This window comes from Vicugna pacos, chromosome 14 (genome assembly GCF_048564905.1).
Source record: "Vicugna pacos chromosome 14, VicPac4, whole genome shotgun sequence".
Classification (NCBI taxonomy): domain Eukaryota; kingdom Metazoa; phylum Chordata; class Mammalia; order Artiodactyla; family Camelidae; genus Vicugna; species Vicugna pacos.
In genome coordinates, this window is record NC_133000.1 from 1,948,938 (window position 1) to 1,964,304 (window position 15,367).

Below are 15,367 nucleotides of genomic sequence, written 5' to 3' on the forward strand. Positions count from 1 at the left end.
CAGCAAGCCTCTCCCCAACACCTCTTCCCACGCGGGAGAGAGAGGCTGCCCACACTGCAAGAACAGAAATCCGCTGCCTCCTCAGACAGCCCGGCAGGGCCAGCCAGTCCCCGTTTACCGAGTGCAAGTTCGTCCTGCTTACCCTGTGACAAGGCAGTAAAGCAAGAGATGAGTTGCTGGGGCAAGTGACCGTATTCAGAAAGCCAGCAGACCAGCTAGATGGTGGACGAGTGTCCCCAAGAACCATCTTGCCTGAGTTAGAATTCAGGCTTCTTTTATACTAAAAGGGGAGGAGGGAAGTCAGACACTTCCTGGTTCTGGTCCACCTCCAGAGGGAAGGGGTCCATCTCTCCTCTCCTGCCATCACTCACGGGGGTCCTGGTCAGGAGGTTTCCTGTGAGCTCAACAAAGGTGTTTGAGCGTAAGGCTCATTACCTGGGAGGCGGGGTGCCCAGAGACGTGTATTGGGATCGCGTGTAATTTAAGCTTATCGTCAGCATCCCTTTGGTGATTAACTTGTAGCAAAAGCAACAGAGGCCGGAGATTAGAGAAACAGACCCAGTGTGGAGTCAGGTTTGTTCCTTCCTACTCCCCGGGGCCTGCGCCCTCGTCCCCGGCCTGTCCGACAGAGCATCTGCAGGGGTGGGGAGGCCGAGGCCCCATCCTCACAGCAGCGCAGCTGCACAGCCGACAGGGCAGGGGCTGGGGCATCTCAGCAACTGGACGTACCATGTAAACAGGGGCCGGCGGTGCAGCAGAGGAAGGGTGAGGGCCGCAGGAGCTCGAGAACCTCGGGGGTGGGGTGGCTGCCCGAGGTCAAGTCAGAATTGGTACCAGAACGGACTTTCCTTTCAGAAAGGAAGAGGACACCCGAGGGCCGCCGGGGCTTGGCCGCCTCCCTCTTGGTCCGAAGCGGCTGATGAGGGTGGTCTGGGCCCGGGGCTCGGGGGCACCACTCACGTGCAGGCGGAGCTCCGTGGCCACCGGCGGCTCCCAGCTGGCCACGCCTCCCTCCACACGCCTCCTCGCGCCCCGACTGACCGGCCTTGGCCTTCTGAGGCCAGCTCCCCCCAGGGGAGAAGGGCACAGACGGCCACGATGCCAGTAAAACCCCGAAGACAGAAAATTTGGCTCATTCATTTGAGCACACAGCCTACATAAATAGTATTTCTTAGAGGTGCTTACCTACAGTGTAAAAAAGCTTGTTTGCAGAAGGATGTTACCGACCACTGTGATGTTGCTCGCAGTGTCCTGTGGGAGTAAAACAACAAAGGAAAACAGAAAAAATTTCATCGCTGCTTTTGTCTTGCCCTGCCCACCAATTAAACAAACAGAGGCCTTTAATATATTTAAAAAGTCCACTCGCAATTAGCTATCATGCATGCTTCGATCCATTTCCTAAAACAGACGAAAAATTAATTTGTAGTTGGGCAACAAAACACAAACTTTCAGTGTGATGACAGTAAAATCGGGGCTTCTTCATCAGACGCGACCGGAACAAGTGACTTTTTTTATGTTTTCAAATCTGTGTACAAGTAGGTCAGAGGTCTGTCTTAGTTTATGTAAATATTAATAAGCACACAGTAACATCGTGTGAGCTAACCAGACGTGCACCGTGAGTGTCCGTCACAGGCCACGCGGGCGCTCCTGGGGGCTGCAGATCACTCAGCAAAGCCAGGCTTGTTCATGGCACCCCCTGTGGCACCCACAGGCCGCCTCCTCCCAGCGCGCTAGCTAACACACGTGACAGAGGGCAGCGCCGTCCCTGGGGCAACACCGCTGTCCCCTTGAGCCTGTGGGCGACCACGCAGGCTCTCGGTGGTGCTTTTTCCTGATTAAGTGACACCAGTTCGGGCTATTGTGTGATCAGCGCACTGCGGGGGGGAGTCCAGTACCTGCTGGAGGCCCGGCAGGCGGTTTGGTGAACAGAGTGCTTCCCCCTCCCTGGCAGACTCCATCCTCCCGGCCCGGGAGCCAACAGGGAGCATCTCAGAACACCCTGGGCCCTTCTGGAAGCTTCCTCGCCTCACACAAAGCCACTCCCGCTGGGCTTCAGAGCCACGCCTTCATTTTTCAGATTTTTTAAAAAGCCTCTGACAGTCAGATCTAACAAGTAAGTACAAAGCATGCAAGTTAGGTCTGAAAAATAAAGCAAAAAAAAAAAAGCTGTTAAGACTTATTTTTGATCAAACCTCTGGTTTGGGGAAATACCTATTCTGGACAGAATTTTTACTCCCATCAAGATGTCTGGCATCTTGTAGACAAGGATGAAGAGTCCATCTTGTACATGAAGCGCTGTTTCCCCGTAAATGTGGGCAAACTGAAAGAAACCGGCGTTTTCTTACTTAGCACAATTGTAACACGTTTTCTCACTTCGCTTAGAACATGGCATCTGGGGAGCAGGGGTGTCCATGAAACAGCTGTTTGAGCCATTGCTACCTGTGCATTTCAAGGATAAGAGTTTCCAGGGAATAAAAACACACATGGATGGAGCGATCAGGGCACTTGGAGCTTGTAGGGCCTCTCGGGCCGCTGCTGGTGTCACCGTCACGCAGGCCCAGCCTCTGCCGGCCACACCCAGGCTGGTCCCTGGGAGGCACCCCCGCCAGATGCGGAGGCTGCAGGTGGGATCTCAAGCTCAGAAGTTCTCTACATTAGGGCTTAGGGCGTGGAGGCCAAAGCTTGGAGCCCTGGCAACCTGCAGGGCCAACAGGTGGCCAGCCGGGCTCCCGGGACGCGCAGGTGCACAGGTGGGTGGAGGATGCCCGGGTGGACGCTCCCGTGCGAGGAGCTGACGTCTCATGCAGCCATCCTAAACCCAAAAACCAAGCCATGAGGCTCAAGGACGGCGTTCACTTGCCCCCTTCTCGTTTCTGTTTTGTAGGCCTTGGGGACATGCGGGGACTCTGGGCAGACCTGCTGCAGGTACAGGCTAGCAGCTGCTTTGGTAAATTCCTCCGATGAGTGGACAGGATCGCAATACGGATGATGACACAGGCAGAAGAGAGCGTACGGACAGACACACGCCGAGAGCTGGGGGCTCTGTAAGCGAAGGAAAGTTCCTGCCGGCGGTGGATTTTGCCAAATCTCTCCCCAGAGCCCCGTGCCTGTGCAGGCGCTACAGCCAGCTCCGGAGGGGAGCGGAGAGGCCCAGAAGTACTCCCCGTGAGACCATGAGGCTAGAGGTGGATGTGGGCAAGCCAGGCAGGCTTCCCGCGTTGTCCCGTGGGCGAGGCAAACCCTGCTCCCCAAGTGTCTGCAGCTGCCTCCCTCCCCAAAGTTAGAGCGTGTTACTCCTGCTGCTGCTTCGTAAGGCCAAGGGATTCTGCAGCCTTCTGCCATCACTGGACACGACCAGAAGAGTCCGTCTAGAAGTTTACAGAACCAGGACTTCCTGTAAAGATCATATCCAAGTTCCAGCAGCTGCATGACTGGGGGAAAGTCACTTACACTTTGAGTCGTTCTGCAGGTTTTCCAACGTGCAGCGACAGCCACACTCAGAGCTGCCAGAGGGGCCCACGCGGACGGGGAGCTAAGCTCTGTCAACTCTCAGGTGTAGGCGGAGGCCAGGGAGACAGGCACTTCTGCCCTGCGGGCCGGGGTGGAGCTTTGGGGACTGACGCTGGCTGTGTGGGAGAACTCGGGTTTGTGCAGGAAGGTGACATAATTCAACCTGCATTCAGCGGCATTCACACTGGCAGGTGGAGAACGGAATCTGGGGGTGCGGAGAGGCCTTCAGGAGGCTACGAAGGCATTTTATGAAACAGGCAGGGAGGCAGCTGAACTGGGAGGTTCTGACGCTCAGACGCAGTGCTGACAGGGGTGGTGAGAAGTGGTTCATTCAAGACACGCACAGCTCCAACGGCCAAGTGCGTTTGCACAGTGTAGTCTTCCCAGGGTGGACTGGGAAGACAGAGGGAGAAACAAGATTGGGAGTAAAACACACAGAAAAGCCGAGGCTCAGCCTGGCGCGGGCTCCGTGTCAGGTACCCGCGCACACCCGGAGGACGGTGCCGGTGGGTGGGCCTCCGTCCCCACACCCAGTTCCACAGACCCGGGCGCCGGTGGGGCTGGGACATGAGTTCCGCGTGTCAGTAGAATCCAAAACCGTAGCTCTCGGAGACCATGCAAGCTCCGGGGGCGGGGGCGGGCGGCCAGAGCCCGGGCGCCGGGCCCCCCAGCGCCCCGAGGTCAGGAGCCAGCGCGGGTCTTCCCGACTCCGCGGCGTCTGGCTGGGACTGTGTGCGGGGCGGTGGCTTTTCCCAGGCGCGCCTTACACCCGACGGCGGATCCCGGGAGGGCAGGGGCTGCGTCCTCAAACGGCGCCAGGCAAACGGCAGACTTTGAAACCCATGTTTGCTGAGTGAAGGAAGACTTGAAAGCTGCTTGGATACCAGAAAAGTTCTATCCCATTTCAGAAGTGACTAGAGTCAGGAGCAGCCCCAGTGGCACGCTCTGTTCTGAGGGAACGCTGCTCTGTCAGCAGCACTTGGCCCTGGAGTGTCTGTGATGTGACATCCGCCCACGAGGTTCTGACACGTACACAGCACAGGAAGAAGGAAAGAAAGCGCCCTCTCCTCCCTCCTCATGGAGTCTGAGGGCTGCAGCTGAAAAGAAACCGTCTAAGGCGAAAACTGCTCATGCGTTATTTCACATTTTGGGTCACTTTCCTTTATTCCAAAGGCGCTGCTGCAGCCACCCCTCCACTCCCCACTCCCAGCCTACATCCAGCCCAGCGTCGGGCCCGTCGGGGGGCGGCGAGCACGCACGCACCGCCACGCACATTTGTCGTCGCCCTGTGCCCACCCGGTGACTTACCGCCTGCACCTCCCATCTCCTCACAGGGTTTGTATGTTATGTGACCATTCATTTTCTGTGTCAACTTCCCATTCTCATCTTGCAAATTCAGTGCCACGCATCCACTTCTATTAATTTGGCGCCTGGAGCTGAGATTTACCGTGTGCTGTGACATCTCTAGTTAAATCAAAGTAAAGCGTCAGACCCGTAGCTTTTTCCAGGCTCCAAATTGTGTGGTGGTTTTGCATTAAGCTGATGCATAGCCTCAAACCATATGCCTCAGTTTCCTTGATCAGTAACGTGGGGATAATGTCGCCAGTGTTTCCTTCTCATAAAAATGTTATAAAATTCCTAAGGTAAGACAGATGCTCGTTGGCTCCTGGGGGGAAAGTAACTATTGTCCTTACACAACGCGGGGTTGCCTGAGTGGCCAGGGAGCCCTGCTCACCGTGGCCAACGTTGGCCACAAGGGCCTGGCTGGAGGTTCCAGCAGCGGCCACCCCGGCCTTGTGGGCACTGCTGCATGTGCGGATGAGATCTGTAGAAGCAGGCACGGCTGGAACATCTGAAGAGGATGAGCTACCTGTGCATTAGAGTAACACCAGCGGTGGCCCCAAGGAGGATGGAATGACCGGGGCGTCAGTGCTCCTCCTTCTGGATGGAAGCTGGTTAACAGCTGGGCTCGAGAAGGGACGTTCTGCTCCTGTGATCAGATTTCGTCGATGCTCAGGAGCAGTATGAACCCTCACCCACCGCGGGGCCAGATCTTCACTGCAAACCAGCATCCAACATCAACTGCAGGGGAAGGGTCCTCCTCATCACTCGGGCAAACTCTGATCTATAAGGAAATGTCCGGGACTTGCATTTAAGCCTCAGTATCCACGAGGGCTCCAAGAGGAGTACGTGGCCAGTTCGAATATAAACCAGGCCCCAGATGCTGGGAAAACTCCTGGAGAGACATCTGTCCACGTGAGACTGTCCTGCCACCGGGTTTTAAAAAGAGCTGGACGTTTTTGAACTTAGTATCTCTTCCTCCTTTACACTCGCTTCTCATCTGTAGTGGGAACAAATCTGCATTTGGTCATTTAAGCTCTCATCTTAAGAAGAGTTCGAAGTAGGTGTGAGTAAACACCGTGAGGAGGGAGACCTGAGCCAGGCGTCAGTGCAGCCTGGCCAAGCCCCAGACACACGGAGCAACGCCGGAAACAAACACAGCCGCGCGCAAATCAGCAGGGGACGCGGGCGGGACTTCACCGCGGGCGCCGCCGGGAGCAGGACACGACAAGCAGATGGCAATGCTGGAGGGAAAAGATGAAACACAGAAAGAGGAACTATTGGACTAATTCGCACAGAATAAAGGAAATTCTGAACTGTTTTCTACTTGGCGAGTTAAGATTGGAGGTAAGAACCACAATGAAAATCCTAGCGATTATCCATGAAGTGAAGTGAGTCAGAGAAAGACAAACACCACACGACACCACTTCCAGGTGGAATCTAAAAAAACGACACAAGTGAACTTACTTACAAATCAGAAACAGACTCACAGAGAACAAACCATGGTTTAGTAAATGAAGTGACACCTAGAGTGGACTGTCCCAGAGCCATCGTGAGATCCTAACCAAACAGACGAGCCTGCGTACCTGCGGCTTGCTCTTGGTTTTATTTTCCTAGAAATTAAACACCATTCATTTGGATGAAACGTTCATTTTTCAGTCAAAATGACATGTTCAAACTTCTCAGCATCTCTGGACTGCCGGATAATCCAGAGGTCTCTCGTTCCTCAGATTCACCCATTCTCCTGCCCTCCTCTGAGAAAATGAAATGTGAAACTTCCACCACGAACACTGCTATTTTAGAAACTGTTTGCAGCCGGTGCAGTTAGACAGGTAACCAGGACCCAAGCACGTCTTTTAGCTGAGTCGTGACAGTGCTACCATGACGCTGATAGAAGATAGCTTTGTCCTGGTTTATATGAACAAGTTTCTACATCTTGAATACGCCTTGCAGGTTCTGCTATGAAAATATTTCTAGCCGGAACAACAGGCTCACTGTCAGAAATCTGACACGCTCAGCAGCAGAGGGGATCTTGATTTTCCGACGGAGGTGGATTTCCTCGCAAGATTAGTCGCAACTTGTTCCTGTAAAAACACATTCGGAAGGGCTAAGACACATTCTTCCATAATATCGCAGGGGAGCAAGTTCAGAATTTTAAGATGAATTACCTCCTTGTTTTACTAATACACCATAATTAACTGAGCTTCTCGGTTTAAGTGGCTAATTGGGGGATTCCCACCATGGCTCTGAGCTCCTTCCACCCTGAAGAACCTCCTTTCTACACCTGCTGTTAGACGCCGGGGCTCATTAAGCTCCGCTTCCCTCGCTCCAGTTGCTACCTCATCGCCTCTTTCTTCGGTGGAACTCCATCCAGTAGAGGCGTTTTCTGTGTTTCGTAATTACTGTCCCTCCAAGGAAGGCCAAGGAGGCTGACAAAAGCACAGTTCCATGACCACCCATCTTGGGAATGATGAGGTACCTTCAGGAAAACACAGACGTACGTCGGATCCGTGGAGTGGCTGCCTGTCAGGAGGAGCAAACCCTTGTAATACCAATTACACATTCTTTCTTAAATCTAACTGTATTTAAAAAAAAATCTTTCTGAATTCTCTTGAAGTTGCTTTAAATTGATCCATTCTTCTGTTTTTGCATCTTAACCTAAATTTAATGTAAGGTTTTGTTACCCCTACATCAAATTGGGTAGCTTTCTCTTTAGTTTGTGAGTTTATTTCTCTCAAAAAGTCATTCTATCTTCAAATAAGAGAGAATTCTGCTGGGAAATCAAACTGAAACAGCATCTTCTCCTTCCTCAGTCAGACTTCAGCAACAGGCCCCCTGGTCCACGACACTGGACTGTGTTTCTCTGTTAGCAGCGGACAAAGAACTGAAGCAGGACATGCAGCGAACGGCGGGGTCTTGTGCGGGGACCCGGAGGAGGCTGCGGACACCCCCATACGAGGACCCCTCCACCCTGGGGATGTTGCCTGGGGGCCACACTGGAGGGAGCGGCAGGTGCCTCCCCTCGGGGATGTGGCGGCTGCCTTCATTTTGAGAAGCCTTGCTTTTAGACAGCGATGCTTTCTTCTCCCCACCCTCCACACTGTCGAATATTACTTATTTTTAAAGAATAATAAAGAAGGTATGAGAAATAATGTAAGCTGGACAAGGGTGAGTCCTGCCCTTAATGGCTTGTTTGCGGAAGCCCAGGTCTCCAGTGACAACTGTAATACAATGGCGACGGAGACAAGCTCAGGTGTGGGCTCACGGCTGCACACCGGGCCACCGGGAACGGGCCCAGTGAGACGAAACAGTGGCCCTCTGGTCCACGGGCCTGGTGGCCTCTGCCTTCTCTGGACGTGCCGAGGGTCCAGGCAGAGCAAAGTCACGTTTCTGTGTTCCCGCAGCTCGCGGTGCCGGGCGAATCCAGCAGCGGTGCCCCTCCTGCTGGCGGTCTTTCTGTCCTTCTGGATTGTCCCTTCAAAGCAGTTTCTCCTCAGGTGTTTCAGCTCGCAGGGCTTAGGGCAGATGATGGGGGCTAGAAGGCCCCTCCGCCCTGCGCTCTGAGCTGCGGAGGAGGGTGAGGACGGGTCTCTCCCCCGGAAATCCGGAGGAGAGCCCTGAAACCGGAACGGAACAAACCGCCCGGCCTGACCCAGACGGCGAGCTCCAGAGTCGGCTGCCTTCAGCCTCGGGGACAGTCGGCCTCCTTTCAGGCAGAGGCCTCGATTGTGCTCCTTAAAGGCCCTGGTGAAGTTGCTGGCTCTGCTTTTTCTTTCAGACCTCGGTGGAGACGCCCTTTCCCTCTGGTCTACAGAAGGCACTGCAGGTACAGAGACGTCCACGTGGAAAGATACATGCTCTTAGGTACTGGGCTGGACTTCTGTGCCCTGCTGCGCCCAGGCCCTCCAGGTGCAGGGGGAAGCTCTTCCCCTCGCGTCCGAGCCAGCCCATCACCTGACCAGGCAGGGACGCTGGTCCCCGCGGGGCGGGCTGGTCCTGGCTGCAGACCCTTTCAGGTCCTGGCTAGGCCACCTCCCCCGGGTCCCTGCAGGTCTGCCGGCTCTTTCTCAGGACGTGGGACCCCATCCTGGCGCAAGGAGCCACAGAAGCACTGACAGGTTTCTCCTTGCCCTCTGCAGCCTCGGGGAACTGCGCGGGGCACCCAGGTCCTGGCTCTTCCCAGCATCGCAGGCAGCGCCTGCCCGTCTGCTCCAGGCTGGGCCCAGGGCCCTGCACTGACATTTGCTGAGTTCCCTCACCTTCTGAGTCTTCAGATTTTCTAGAAACCAGATGTCCATGCCAACCCACAGGTTCACCCCCTGCTTCCCGCAGTGCCTCAACCACCAGGAGATACCAGACATGCGTGTTCTAATAACTTTAAAGAAAAAACATAGCCCCTCTGGGCAGCGGAAGCCAACCAGCCTTCCATGGAGCTGCTCAGGCTCTGACTGTCCCAAGGCTTCATGTGCCAAGTCCTGTAAGGGCTGGACATTTTTTTCTTAATTAAACTTTTTATTTTTGAGATAAATGTAGATCCCCATGCAGGTCTAAGAGATCGCAGGTACCTTGCACCCAGTCTCCTCCAGCAGTGACACCTGGCCAAACTGTGGTACAAGATCACAACCAGGATGCGACACAGCCGACACAGAGCATCTCCATCAGCCCAGAGACCCCTCCCTTCCGTCCCCCTGCCCCCCCTTAATGGCTGGCAGCCACTAAGACAGCACACTTCCCTGTAATTCTGTCCTTTCGAGAGTGTTACACACGTGAAATATGCATATGCTATGCATCCTCATACATAATACACATTTAACGTACACAGAAGGTTACATATTACATCTATAATATGTACACATTGTATATGTAACATACACTATATGGCACATAAATATGATATGTAACTTTTTCTGGTTGGTTTTTTCCCCCTCAATATAACTCCCGGGAGACTTAACCAGGTTGTCGCGAGCATCAGTGGTTCCCCCCTGTTCGGGGCCGAGCCCTGCTCTGCGCATGAATGTACCACAGTCCACCGAAGGACATCTGGGTCGTCTTCAGGTTTGGGCTATTATGAATAAAACTGCTATAAATATTCGTGTATAGGATTTTGTGCGAACATAAGTCTTCGAGGCTCTGGGAGAAATGCCCGGGAGAGCAAACGCTGGCTCAGATGGCAGTTACATGCTCCACTTTTTAAGAAACCCCCAAGCTGTCTTTCAGGGCGACTGTACCACTTACACCCTCACCAGCTGCGTCTGAGGGACCCAGTTTCTCTGCAGAGCCATCAGCACTTGGCGACGTCCCTACTTTATTCTACACCAATAAGCACATAGAAACAGCTCAGTGTGGCTTTAACTCGCATTTCCCTAACAGCTCATGTTAACGAACATCCTCTCCTGTATTTATCTGTATGTGCCTGCAAGTCCTTTTCATTGAAATGCTCAGTCGTGTCTTTCAATTACTTTTTAATTGGATCATCTGTATTTACACTGTTGAGTTTTGAGATTTCTTCATATGTTATGGACACCAGTCATTTGCCAAATATTTAGGTTGCCAAATTCTTCTCCCAGTGCATAGCTTGTCTTTTTATCCTCTTAATGAGTGTTTTGCAAAGCAAAGCTTGTTCATTTTGATGAAATCCAATTTATCAATTTTTCCTCTTACAGACTGCACTTTTCATGGAAAGTCTCAAAACTCTTTGCCTAACTGTATGTCCCAGGATTTTCTCCTTGGTTTCTCTAAAAGTTTTAAAAGGGATGATCCATTTTGAGTTAATTTCTATATAAGGTGCGAAGTTTAGGTCACAACTTTTAATTTTTATTATTTTCTTTTGTCTACAGATAGAGACCCAGTGGCTCCAACACCATTTGATGGAAAGTCTGTCTTTCTCTTTTTTAAAGGTGACTCCCTCCTCCTCTTTTGTATTAGTTATAATTATCTTAGATATTCCTTAATTTTTCATAGGAACTGAGGCTCAGTGGTCAGATTTCATTTTAAAATGCCCTTCATAATCTGACTGGAATTGCACTGAATCTGTATATGAATATGAGTACAACTGACATCTTTTAAGATATTTACTTTTCCCATTTAGCAAAATGATACATATCTCCATTTATCCTGGGTTTCTAGCTCCCATAACTTTCTATAGTTTCTTCTTGAACAACTTTGCTTAAATGCGTTCTCAAAAACCTTGTAGCTTCTGTTGACAAGCAAAACTTACATCTGTCATTCTACTGTCTTATTTTTATTGCTCTTATAAAAACTTTCTACTACTTTCAAATTCCAAATATTTTGCATCTTTCTTTCCAATTCAAATACTTTAGCTTTGGTTTAAAACCTCTAGAGCAACGTTAAATAATAGTGATAATCTCTAACTTGAATAAAAATACATGTAAAGTTTTACCAGGAAAGGCTACTTTTAGCAGATATGTTTTAAAGTTTAAAAAATCCCTCCTATCTAGTTTGCCAAGTATTATTGTCATGAATGTGCACTAAAGTTTTGCTGGCTTTCTCTGCATTTATTGTGCAGCACATAATCATTTACCTGATTAATACGAGCAAATGCAATGACAAACAATAATAATATTGCATTCCTGTGATAAATTCCACCTGTTCATGCTGCCTTTTCTTTAGAGACGCTGCATACACTGTTTTGGTGAGATTTTTGAAAACATGTTCATGAGTACCACTGCCCTGTATTTTTACTTCCCTGTCTAGACTTAGTGCTGAGATGACATACGCCTCATCAGACAAGCTGCATGACGTTCTTTGCTCTGTTCTCTGAATAGTCCGTCTCGGTGTTTTGTTTGCTCCATGAGAAATGTCTAATCTTACTCTTGTTTGAAGGAGGGATGAGGAGAGACTAATATACACATGTATTTCCTTATAAAGTTATTGGTCGGAGTTTTTTAGAAAGTGAATTTTCTTGATGCAGTTTTGGTAGGGTGTATTTTTCTAGGTAACAGTCTACGCCACGTATATTTTCAAAATTTCGGCATGAAGTGTGTGGCTTTCTCTGTTCATTTAAGTTATGCCTACTGTGTAACTGCTAGCACGGTCTATTTGTTCACTTCCTGATGGCCCTGAATTTCTCCTGCTCTGTTTGGATTATGGCTGATTTTAATCCCCTCAGAGAAAAGGGTAAACATAGATATTCACCGTGCAGCTTTCTAACGAGATACAAGAGTACTCGGTACCGCAAACCTTCCCCCTGGACTGCGAAGACCGTGCTGATGGAAGCTTTCCCTCTTCCGATTTCTTCTTCTTATATGCAGATTTAGTATCTTCTCACTGACAGGTGATTAAATTTGGTTACGTGTTCTTCATTCGTTTTCACCGTTCGCTGCTGTCTGTCACCGCACACACAGTCAGTTCTTCTGTCTGTGTTTATTTGCTTCCTGCAACCCGCCTTTTATTGCACTTTTAGTAAGTGTGTGTGGCTTGTCGAGCCTTACTTGTCTTCAGAGCTCTCTGTTCTGTGCTCCTTGCTGAATGATAACACAGCTGGGTATAGAATGGAAGTTGATGTTCGTCTCCTGGTGATTTGAAAACCATGACTCTGCTGCCCTCCGGCCGGTGCCGCTGATGGCAAGGGGTCTGTTCTCGTGTAGGTAACGAGCTTTGCTCACCATTAGTTTAAATTGCCCCCTCTGTCTAGATGTGGACTTTTTAAAATCTTGCGTGGGATTTAGAAGAGACGATCAGACTCACCTCCAGGCCTTTCTTCATTCTGAAAAAGTCTCAGCTTGCAGCCGCTGTTTCTGTAAACACTGCTTTCGGTCCACTTCCTCCAGTCGTGGTATGCTTCGGTTCTTAACTAGAATTTGGTTTATCCTAGACCTTCAAAGTCTGTCTTCCACTTTACTTAATTGCATTTTCATAAAAAAGAAAACTCTGTGTTTTTGGGACAGATTGTGAGTAAATGCCAGAGTATTAAGTTCCAATTCTCTACTTGTCTTTGGAATTAGAATGTTTTGGAAGTTAGATTTGTAGGCAGATCTTCTAAAGGTGGCTCTCCCTCCCCCTCTCTCTCTCTCTCTCACACACACACACACACACACACCCTTTACTGGCTTTTCTGGGGACTGCAGCTGTGCACATCTTCCCCAGAAGCCCACCTCCCAGCCCCACCCTCTGAAGGTCCGGTGCCCCTACTCTGAAGTGCTGCTGGGGCTGTAGCTGCGCTCATTCAGTTAGCCCAAGAGAAGCCCAGCCACTCGGGGGCACTCTGTGCCGGAAGGGCCCTCCAACCCTGGCCACAGTGTCTCTGCTGGCCCTCTCCCCAGCGCTCAGCATGGCTCCTTCCGTTATCTTTTTCAAGGCAGACACATTTTACTGCAGGAGGAAAGCAATAAACAGACAGCACAGTGGTAGAGGGTCAGGACTGAAAGGGGCCTGGGAGGGCACCTTCCTCTGTGAATAGGGCTACCAGGGACCCAGGGGGTGCCGGCCCGAGTCAGGGCAAAAGCCTGTGTTTGCCTTCGATGCTTTTTAAACTGTAGCTTGGTAGACTAAAGTGTCAGGAATTCTAAAACTGACATTCAACATATTATTTTGCTATTGAACAAAATGCTCACTCTAAGGACTAAGCACAGACCCTGAAAACAGCCGGTGTTCACGTGGGCATGTGAACAAATGCTGCTCAGAATCCCTGCGCTTCGCAATTTATTCTTTTTCACTGCAGGGGAGCTGGTTTACAACATCGTGTCAACTGCAGGTGCACAGCACAGTGATTCGGTTACACACGTACGTGTATCGAGTCTTTTTTGTGTTCTTCTCCATGAGTGGTTATTACACGGCACTGAATACAGTCCCCTGCGCTGCCCTGCAGGGTCTCGCTGTGCGTCTGTTTTCCATACAGCAGTGTGCATCTGCTAACCCTGTGCTCCCAGTTTGTCCCCCTCGTCGGTACCCGTAAGTTTGTTTTCTACGAGCAATTTATTTGAAGAGCAAAGTGCTGCGGCAGGAGTGTGCGGTCGGCAGCCTGCACAGGACGGCTTTGCCCACAGGCCATCGCGGCTAGTTTACGAGTCCGCTGGACTGGCCCAGGGGACCGTCAGATCTTTCCCTTAGGTAAGTTTCACAACAACGGGACCCTAGTTTCAAAAGGCTTACACGAAAGGAATAGCCACATTTTCTCACCTTTCAGTGTTCAATAGGGGATATTCAATTAAGTGAATACAAAAAAACCAAAAAAACCATTGACTATGAAATACGTCTTTTAGGCACGTGCAGATTATTTGAAGCAGCACCAAAAGGCTGTTCCCCTGGGAACATGAGTCACCAGCACAAAGCTACAAGCGTCCCTTCTGCTAGCAAAGTGCGGGGCTGCGTGTCCGCGGCGGGACCCGTGCGAACAAACACCCCTGAGCCCATGGGACGGTGAGCCCTGCTCAGAATCCTGTCAATACACTTCCCGGAGATGCGCTGTCATGTTTCACTTTGAACCTATGTCCCTTCAAGGCCAAGTTCACTACCAAAATATCGTTCCCTACATTTCTAAAGCTACACTTCACTTTGGGTAACAGATCACGTTTCACACCGATCGCATTAGTACTGTCTCCTCACACTGATCCGTAGGTCATCGTGAGGTCTGTCTCATCACCTCCATTCCTATTTCGACCACAGCGGCTCACCCCAGGTGTGTTCATCCTTTTGTTCAGTGAACATTCTTTATATTTTCTTTTCATAATTTACAATCTTCATTATTTTCCCCTCACATAGCTTCTTTTTTAATTTCTAAAAATTTTTTACTGAAGTGTACTTGAATTACGACGTTAGTTTCAGGTGCGCAGCAAAGCGGTTCAGTTATATGTACACATACGCCTTTACACTAATAACTGAATGCATCAAGCTCCTTTGAATACCTATAAAGAGCAAAGTTATATGTCAGCTGGCGGGTGTGTTGACATTTTTGCCTCTGGAAGCACAGAGGGAAAGCTGTACACAGACACGGCGAACATACCTTCACAGAAAGACACCGCTGTGGTCCGCGTTTTCCGCCACGTCGCACAGGAAGCCACATGCTCCAGGAGGACGTGTCGTGGGGGTCACTGGAGACAGCAGTCCCGGCGGCCCTGTCTTCTCTTTGTGGACACAGCGGGCAGGTGTCGTGATTCGCCCTGACAGCTTGAGTTTGGACCTCTGGAGGGAAAGCCAAGGACAAGGAGGCAGTGATGCGGAAAGCCGGGAGCTGAGGGGCCGTGGGCAGGAGCCCGCCGCGTGGGAGAAGCTGGGTGGTCGCCGGGGCTGCCGTCAGGGTGGCGGGCGGGGCTCTGGGGAAGTGGGGCAGGGTGGGAACATGGCCATGTTCTCCCGCGAGTCTGGACTCCCAGGGTCTGGAAGGGGACACCCAGGGTGAGGCACACAGCACTCGACTGCCATGCGAGGGGTTCGTCTGCTGTCTTTTTTCAATGACAAGGATCAGGATCACCGACTGTGCAAGTTCTGGACACGAGGTTCCTACCAAGGAGAGACTGACATTCAGAAGCCACAGGCCACTGTTCAGCCGCCTCTTATG